General features: G+C 39.3%; 1 protein-coding gene across 1 annotated transcript in view; it reads right to left on the minus strand.

Moving 5' to 3' along the window:
- Positions 1 to 9,474, minus strand: part of EHF (ets homologous factor) — a 33,861-nt gene extending 24,387 nt beyond the window's left edge. Inside the window, exon 1 of the mRNA XM_014937182.1 lies at positions 9,339 to 9,474. The gene's annotated coding sequence lies outside the window, so the exon portion shown is untranslated. The remainder of the gene's footprint in view (positions 1 to 9,338) is intronic.
- Positions 9,475 to 10,265: the final 791 nt, after the last annotated feature.

A 10,265-nucleotide genomic window follows, 5' to 3' on the forward strand; every position in this document is an offset into this window, starting at 1 on the left:
CAGGCTGCCCAGAGAGGGTGTAGAGCCTCCTTCTCTGGAGACATTCCAAACTCACCTAGATGTTTTCCTGTCCAGCCTGCTCTGGGTGACCTCGCTTTGGCAGGAGGGTTGGATTACATGATCTCTGCAGGTCCCTTCCAATCCTTACCATTCTGTGATTCTGTAATTCTGCGCTTCTTCATTAAATACACGAGGGACACAATACAAATTAGCTACCATGGGGAACGTGGAAGCTCAGCGTAAAGCGTTTCATCCAAACAAAGTAACTTGCTGGAGGACTAACCCACTGCCTGACTAACCACAATCTGATTACCTTCTTTAGCTACCATGATAGCAAAAGGATATTTCAAGCAGAAGATGTAGCAGAGACAGTGCAGGGCTCATGGTGGAAAGGATCATTCTGTGTGGCCAACAGGGAGGGTTTATAGGGCTGACTATTAAGCCCTGTGCCAGGGCCAGCAATGTTCCCTAGTGCCAAGCTGATTCCACCTGCGTGATAGCTCCAGCCAGGATGCCTGCTGCCCCTGCATTCCTCGCTAGACAACAAAGTATGGCAGCTGTTTGCAAAGAAAAGTGTCCCAAACAGGTGGCTATGACTAAAATGGTTTGATGGAGCTCTTTGACCCCGTTTCAGAAAGCTGCTGTCAGACCATTGCTTTGACTGTCATTCAGACTTGCATGTTTGTGTGTATTCAGTAAACATTTGTTTGGACCCCAGCTAGATCCATGGGGTTTCTTCATACTGTATTTGTTGTGTGAAGAGTAAGAAATGGCAGACCACTGCCCTGGCTGCACAAGAGTGTTTGCTTCACCCCTTGGTGTAGCATCAGACTCACTCGCCCCACACACCCAGGACTTTGAGGAAGCCCTGAGCCTCCCAGAGCCACATGGCACTGGGACAGTTGTTGACGTATGTGCTGGGGCTCATTTATGCTGTCTTCATTAAAAGCAACCAGAAAATGAGGGGAATGAAGTGTCCTTGTTCTGCAGCCACCTTCTACAAGGTAACGCAAGAAGCTGTGGGAAACAACGTCTCCCCACTTTTGTAAAACTGAGAACAGCTTCCTCCTTACTCCTGCCTGTGGTTAGAGTAGCAACACTTCTATGGTGTTGCTCCTTCTCACCTGGCACAGTGAGAGCTGCCCATCCTGTTTCCATTGATTTCTCCAGTGGTTGTGTTAAACAATACAATGGAGTATTTATGTGTCAGTGTTAGAAGCAGGTTATTAAGTAAAACCCATCGTAAACAGAGCCGTTAATTCAGTTGCTGGCATGGCTCTCTGTTATCTTCTCAATACCTCCCAGAGGGTATTAGTCTTACCCTTTCGTTTGAGTTGGCAGCAGAGTTATTTTTTTGCACCTGCTGCTCTACTCTGATAACAACACAGGTCAGCTTTGATTTGTTGGAATATAAACAAAAGAGCAAAGCCAGGCATCTGCCTCAACAGCCTGGGCCGGTTTGACAATAGAACTTTTCCCACTGGGTTTTGTACAAATGTACTTTTTTGATTCTTACTTGAACTCTCTCCTGCTTCATAAATAGTCCTTTGCTACAGAACAGCCTGGTGTTGGAGGGGATTTCAATACTGTATTTTTCCACTAACTGAAACCTCAACTGATCAAAGTTACACACTGTTGTAAGACTTGTCAGAAAAGGTGTCATACAAAATACATTTTAGCTGAGACATATTGGTTCAAAAATTAACAGGAAAAAGCAACAAATTAAGTGTAAGCAGTAAAGGAACTTTCTTGAGAGATAAAGAAATCCTGAAGCACTGGGAGGGTTTGCTTTTCCATATGAACCTACATGCACGCTAATCCTTTATCTACAATTAAAAAAAAAAAAATAAAATCCATGAGAAGTAGGTACTCAGCTAGGAACTGGGCTACTTTTAAATTGTGAAAATTAACCCCCCAGGGCTCATCTACTGTAAAAGCATCTACAGTGATGGAAGAACTCCTGAAACACTGACAATGATAGAGCAGAAAAGAAGAGTCCACACAGACAGCAAAGGCACAAAGCACAAAAATGAAGGAAAGAACTAACATTAACTCCTTATTACAAATAGGAAAATTGAGACACGGAGCTGATATTTGCTTGAGTCATATAACAAGTAAATGGACTAGTCAGTCCAACTCATGTCTTCCAGCTCAAGCTCCATTGCTATCCATTGCATCATGTCTCCAGTAAAAGTTTCAACATGCAGACGAGTTAGGATGATCACAGTTTTTTTGACGGTAAAGACAAGGTATTAAATAAGGGAAAGAATTTTCTATAGAAAAGAGTCCTGTTCTGACTGAAACCAAGATGCCTCTATGCATCATGGCTATTCTATGTCTAGTAGAGATCTGAATGTTAAGTTATCAAAACAATTAAATCTTGATATATTAAATCAAAAAAAGCTGCCCTTGGCCTATGTATGATCCTAAAAATGATATAGAAATTCCTAAGTAAAACTGGCTGAAAATCAGCATTTCTGTTCTGTGGAGCAATGGCTATTTCAACACTTTTTTTTTCTTTTTTCTTTTTCTTTCTTTTTTTTTATTTAAATCACAATGAAAGAAAGGAATTTTACAAAGCAAGTTCCCTGGAATGAGAGAGAGAGGATCCCCATCCCAATCAATTGACATGTAAAAGCCTGTATTCAGGTTGGCCAAGTAAGAAATGTGCAACTCAATACGTTGCGTAGAAGTATTAATAAATGACAGAAAAAGTCAAATATCAAACTAAAATATGACTGAAAACAGTCAGCAATGTCACCACAGAGCAGTTGCACTGGAAGCGAAAAGCTTGCCTAACATGGCTGTAGTGCACATGATCACCAGGGAACTCTCTGCAGAGCCTTGCCACAGAAATCTTGAAATGCAGCTTCCGCAGACCAACAGATCTGACTGTCTCAAATGCTACTAAGGATGTGAAATTTGCAGTCCCATTCCTCTTCTTTCACTGATCACTGATATTCCTTCTCTTCCTCCTTATTTCTTTAGTTTCTCTTTTTAAAATTTTTGTTTCATTTCTTTTCCTCTCTCTTTCATTTTTTGCCTTCTACTTCTTACTTTTACTGTCTGACCTGGCCAAGGAAGCTTCTTTCAAACACAACCATAAGCCTTTTACTGGTGAAACAGACAAACCCGTCATATTCTATTATCTATCTGTGGCATAAGATTGCCAGGTCTTACAGCAACTGTGGAGTTTGTGGCAGTGGAGGAGTCTAAAACAGGGGAAAAAAGCTTGCTCAGTTCTCTTTGCTCCCCTGTACAGGTATATATCTCAGTCCTCAACGTGACTGGAACAGAGTCCACCAACAAATCTAATAAAAACATTTCCGGACTATTTCAAACAACTATTTTCTTCAAAAGGAAATTTATTACCATGTGAATTATAGCAACTTGACCACTGTTCTAGGAAAGGAATGTTAGCAAGGTCCTTATAACAGCTATTTTCAGGTGCTGGAAAGTTTTTTCTTCTTATTTTAATGATTAAATCTTTGTAAGATTTTTAATATGGAAGAGGTGTCATATCATAAGGCAGACTGATACCTTGGTTCTAAATGACCCAATGCCCTGTCACCTTTTCTCATGTATAGTAGCACTGATTATGTTAACACCTTGGAGTCTTTTATATATAGAACCTCTGTTATATCAATGCTAGCATAGAAAAAACAGGGCAAAACCAGCAGTCATGGAAGTGGCAGACAGTCTGGGCTAGGGCTCAGAGTAGCCCCTCACTCACTGCAGGACACTCATTCATGCTCACTGACAAAATACACGTATATACCAAATATCAACTACAAATAGTTTGCATTTTAAGGTATTAAATGAAGGAGTTATTCAGACTAGCAACAAGACTGGTTGAAATTGGGGACAATATTTGAATTCCTATTTTGAAAAGTAAAGGAAGAAAGCCCGTGCAGGAGATAAGGGATGTGCATGTGCATGTACTTAGTGTAGTGTGTTTGGGGGAATGTATGCGTATCGGGAGTGGCTGCAGGCAGACTAAGAAAAATTTACTGGATTGACTACAATTTGACTGTCATCCAAAAATATTTAATCACTTGAGATTTTAAAGAAGGAAGAGAAGTTTTACAGAATATTACAGCTCCATCAAAAAAAGTCTTAGGGAGGGTAAAGACATCTACAAGTCACTAAATGAAGGAAAAACTATCTATTTCATTTTATACATCCTGCTTTTGATAAGTGTGTAAGGATATCTTACTCATCTAATTCCCTATGAATTCAGTCTTCTAAAATTTTTTCATTTTCCTTTGTCAGGGCAGCCCTCTAAGAATATTAGAAGTCAAGCCTGTTTTATATGAGTGCATTATATCCCACTGCAAAAGAGATGAGCACATGATAAAGCCCCTCCATAGCCATGTCAATCTATGAGACAATTGCTTAACCAAGCATACTTTGAAAGTGCATCATCAAGATGCAAGCTTCTATGCTGTTGTGTAATAATAATTATATGTTTCAATGAAAATAATTTGAAAAGTTTGGGGGTAATCATTATATCATGGACTTAGTCTGATTCCTGACCATAGCATCTTGGGCAGTTTTACACAGGTTCATTAATTATATAGCAATATTAATTAGTTACCTGCTCACTGCTAGATGAAAGAAAACCCAGAGCCATTTTAGAAAACAAAAACAATTCTTCTGTTGATGGCACTAGTAATTTGGATAATAGAACTTATTCTTACACATAGTTGTTTAATCCTTACAGACTTGTAGGGTCTCAGAAGGCTATACTTGCTCCATCAGCCTGTGAACTGAGGAAACATCTCAAGTGTTTATATCTCTATCCTTTCTCCATAATAGGCAGGAACTTTTATTTTATTCTATGTGTTTGCAGATCCTTTAAGTAGAATGACTTTCTTTTCACCACTGCAAAGCAATTCTCTTTTATTGCCCCATCGTATTGGTCTATAACCAGAGATTGTCCAGCTAGCTGTTTTCTCTACTAGTTCTCATAGTCTTTCCTGTGGAGCACATTTCACAAGATCAGTGGAGGAATAGGTAGCGATAACCACATGCAAGGTCAGCTTTTGGAAAGGGAGCTTTTGAGGGTTCTTCCTCAGAGGGAGATACTCAAATGCCAAATGCCAGTTGATTGCTCCACTGTCTACACAACTCCATGGTTACTCATTCTCACCCGTGTATGGGCCAATGACCAACAAATGTCCCAAGTATTTTAGGCATTTGGTGAGGGATTTGGTGCAAGCTGCATCCCCAGTAGACCTCAAAGCAGCTCTGGTAAGACAGAGTCCTGATGACTTCCACAGAAACCAAATTAGTCCTTACTTTTCCATATACCACCTACATGAACAAACCCTTCTTTCCTTACCCTTTCTATCAGTAGTGTTATGAATTTCACGCTTACTAAGTTTGCAGTGTGCTCTTTTCTTGAAAAAATCCTTGGTTCATCAGGCGCCATAATACATGTGAGCTGCAGAGTGTGCTGAAGGCAGGGACAGGTTGAAGGTGAAGCAGACATTTGTGGTTAGAGATCCTGAAGTGCCCTTGAGCGTGGTGCTGGCTGAGCGGCTGAATCCAGAGCACTTTTCTGAAGATGGTGTTCAACTTCACTGTTGCTCACAAGACACTTATTATTAGGAAGAAAAGTCCATGAGTTTATGCTTGAAAGTTCAATAGTAACTAAGCTGTGAGACCAGACAGAGACTTCAGTTAACATCGCAAACTGTGCAAGCTACAAAAATTGGTAGCATTTCTGTTCATTTCCTTATGTACAGCAAAGCCTTTATATTTGGTTCTGCCACATCCTAACATCATGTGTCATTAGCAATGACAACTGACAATTAAGTTTGTGACCCTCTTCTTTTTATGTGCTGCTTGCCACAGGAACGCCTAGTCCTCAACAAGAATACCTACTTTACAACTGTAGGAAGGATGATGAGAGAGAACTGCAAGACCACAGAAAATCCTATAAAGGGTGGTCACACCACCATCAGAATAAGAAGGGGTCATTCATCTCTATCCATAGCTTAGTCTCAGCACACTGACCAATTTTTAAGTCAGGCAGGTCTGTCCTGTAGCACCAACTTTCCAACCCGTCTCTCCATACAGCGGGTCATTGCTCCAGTTTAGAGACGGTATTCATCATATTGCAGAAAGAGCTTGGACGCTTGTGTGGGAATTGAATCTAAGCAACTAAACAGCAATAGAAAGTATGTAACTGTAGACTCCACAGAATGGATCTGGTTTGCACTGCAGTCAGTGGAAAGTCTGTGTGGAAGAAGACTGAATGGTTTGGTGTTGGGTCTGTTAAGACGTGTTTATAGGGAGTGTGCAAGGGGTGAACAAGGAAGGGAAGGTAAGTACTGATTCTGGAAGAGTGTCGTGGCTCATAGACAGTTCTCTGAGTTCACTGAGGCAAAATTGTACATTAATATTCACTCTTGAGCAGGTGTAGAATTTCATCCTCGCAGGGTTTTCTTTGTTTGAATTGCTGTGGGATTGGTAAGAGGCTAAAACATCAGTCCTGGCTGGACACAGACACACCTACAGAAATCTTCCTTTTTCCTCTCTAATTTATCTTCATCTGTGTCTCTGGATGACTTTTCCTTTTTAGTTTGGTCTTGCTCTGTTGCAATTTGTTATCTTGAACCTCCCAGAGAGAACAAGTACTGATATTAACCATAAAATTCACTTGGAATAGAAAAAAAATTAAGGAAGCTCAGTGGGAGCCAAATGATTTAATATTGTCTTTGTCCAATCATCCCATTGTCTGTTTCCACCACTGCTGAAAATTCACAACATCCTGAGAATACCTGAAGTAATATGAAATTACTAGGGTAATACCACAGCATATTCTCTCAGGTGACAAGAGGGTAATAATATCCCATGTTAAACAGACTACATTCTATTACCCAATCTCACCACTACTGGGGCAATATGTATTGTTGTCACCCTATAAATTGCTGTGAAGGGATACCTAAACTGTGTTGGGGCAAACAAAGCATTATTCTGGTCTGATATGAGATCTTTTACTACTATGACATGAGAAAAATATACTTTTTTTGCCATCCTTACAGGCTTTACAAATGACACTAGGACTAGAAAAAAATTATTAAAAAGTGCAAGCAATTAACATCAACTCTACCTTGTCTCCGTATGTAGGACCAATGTTCGAAGGGGGACTGGAGTATGATGACCCTAAGAAAGCCTTGGGCAAGCTTTATAAACCCCTGGCCCTAAACTCCCAGTACACTGATTCATATTACCTTTGTGTTTGGCACTGCTGTTCCTAGAACCTGTGTCCAGTCCTGACATCCAAATTTCACAGCAGATGTTGGAAAATTAAAGGGGCCCGTTGAAGTCATTAAAGGATGGAAAAGCTTACAGTGGAACAGGTTGAGGTCCTACAGGTTTTCACTGTAGTGTAAGTTTTCCCATGAGAGGGAATAGCCTACGGAGCTCAGACTACCACAATTATCAAAGACTAGGCTAAGGAAGGACTCGTGGCCAGCTACCTAAACACTGAACAGAAATTTGTCACCCAGAGGAACTTCACACTAACCATCAAAGGACAACAAAATCAGGTGGCTGAATGTTGAAGCCAGACCGCATCAGACTGAAAATGAGATAAAATATTTTTAGATTAATGGTATTTAGTCGCTGGGGCACTTAAAAAGTTCTGGTGAATTTCCCATCATTGGACTTCTAGACTTTTTATTTCAAGACTAAGTTTTTTAGAAGATAAGCTGTAATTCAAGTCACCAAATTAAACTGAAAAATTCTGGGAATTCCTACATTGTTATCACAGCAATCATTTCTGGTTTTGAAAACTGTAATGGCCAAGAATTAAAACATCATTAATTGTGATATTTGTCAGTGAAACACTTTAATCCTGTTGCTTTTCAATTTTAATTGCAAGTGTTTCCCTTGGTTTCTTTATTTGCATTAAATATAACACTGCTGTATTTTCCAGCTCTGGTATTTCCTACAGTGCAAAATAGATGTCAGAAAACTGGCTTATATTGCTGCCAGCAAATTTGTTTAAAAAAAAAACCCTTAGAAGGAGTGCATTTTTTATTCCACTAATGTTTTCCCAAATTAGAGGAAATACTGGTGCAAGATAGGTATATTTAACACAGTACTATGTGGCACAAGTACAAATAAAATCACTAAATGAAACTTTTTCCACAAGGTTAATTTCTGTCATTATGAAATGGTTTCACAGTCTAAAGAATAGGAAAAAAAGGATAGTTGGATGTACTTTAGAAGCAGAGGGGATATATTATATTTTTAGATCAAGTAATCCAAAAGCACATCACTGATAAAATTCAGTAACTTTATAATGACATACACAAGAGTATGTGCCTAAAAAGTCTCATGTGGTGAAATGCAAACATTTGTCACTAAGTTCATTACACATATTTTACAAAATCAAAATAATTTTGAGCAACTTTTTCTTTACTTTCACTTCTACCATTACTTAAACAGCTGTGTCTATATCTTAAGGGGCCAATTCTGGTTCTATTCAAATAAAATTACCATTGGAAGAGAAACAAATTAAATAGGCAAAGACATTGCAGGCCTCTACTCACACTGTATTTATCTATCCAGCCTTTGAGCTGGGTTCTCTGCGGTGCTTTATCTTAGAAGGGACTAACACCAGCAGAACCCCCCTCACCACAAGACTTGGCAAGAAATTGCCTTGAAAAAAAAACAGAGACAAATTATAAATTTGTACTTTAGGAGGTTTTTTTATCAGCACAATCATCATCAAGACCCTCATCACTAAAAGCAACAGAAACACTGTCATTGTAAAGTGTCTGCCAGTTCTGTGACACCAGGACTCTCAATGGTATTGTCAAGGTCTGCTTTCTTGCCCCTTGCCTTAGTGAACAGATGACAACTCTGTCGACAAAAGCAGCAGATTTAGGACCCAAAATGTTATTAGATACATTGTAATAAAAAGGATCCTCAGGAAACTTTAACTAATCCTGACAAAGCCACTGACTCATTTCAAAGTCAGTGATATTCTAGGTAAGTAAAGGCAGTAGATCTGGCCCCAATGAAACATAAACACAACAGAAATATTTAAACAGAAGTAAGATACAAGTTCAAAATAGGAAAACAGAAGTCTTTATTGTAACATTAAAAAGCCTTTTATCAAATGAGCTTAGCTGCTGTTCCGAAGTGGGAAGGGAGGGGCTCAGTGGAGTAGGCATGAGCCCAGTAGACATTTCTTTTTTCTTTTTTATTTTCACTGGTGTTAATTTGAAGGAAGTACATTAAAAAAAAAAAAAGCAAAAAACAAAAAACAAAAAACCAACCAACCAAAAAAAAAAAAACCCCAAACCAAAACATCTTACCTCATTTAGCTGCAGATTCTGGAGTGGAAATCCTTAACAGAGACGATGGGAAAACTGTCCACACAACAGTAGGTTGGGTAACCACAGGTACTAGGTTATGTCTCCTAAAGACTCCCAGGAGTGAAGATAAATGGATGTGATATTAATTTTAAAACATTTTGCTGAACACTCAGGCAGCCAATAGGGAAATTCCTTAGGTCACTTCCTGTTCATTTGATTGGGTCTGCAACGACAACAACCGAGATGAGGTTGGGAGTATTTGCATAAGGCCAGCTCAGTCCTCAGTATTCAAAGGGAACAGGTCTAACCAGGTTACACGCGTGGCTCCAGAACAAAAGAAAAACCTGGTAATGGATGAGGGTTTGATTTCTTTGTAGTTGTTTTTTTAAGACCATCCCTTTTTTTTTTTTTTTTTTTTTAAATGAAGGTTATTTCAGTAGATAGGGAGATTATAATTAGAATGAGGAGAATGGAAAGGTAGGAATGTCCCAAATTAAAATTAGTCTACAAATAACATGGGATATGCATGGTATGGAATAACCCTGTGCTGGCAGGGAGGTGGACTGGGTGAGCCAATATCATGGGCTCAATTCTTTCTTTTCATACCTTGAGCATCCTGCAAAATGCATGAATCTGCAGAAAGGGAAGTCTCTTTTTCTTTCAGCTTCTCTGGGTATCTGAGAGAAAGTGAAAACAAAATGGGGGAAAACATCATCACCGTATGTGTATATAGGGTTGAGTGTGACAGCTCACCTATGTGCAGGTTAGTGGGGTTGAAACTCAGCAGATGAGTTCTCAATTTTACATTTATCTGCTTTTATCCTTTCTAATTCTGAATGTTAATACCAGCAAAGGAAAGCTAGAACTTTTCCTTAGACACCTGCTCCACAGTCTGTGGAAGTGAGGGAAAATATTTTTGCCTGTTCC

Source organism: Calidris pugnax, unplaced genomic scaffold (genome assembly GCF_001431845.1).
Source record: "Calidris pugnax isolate Ruff unplaced genomic scaffold, ASM143184v1 scaffold3, whole genome shotgun sequence".
Taxonomy (NCBI): Eukaryota; Metazoa; Chordata; class Aves; order Charadriiformes; family Scolopacidae; genus Calidris; species Calidris pugnax.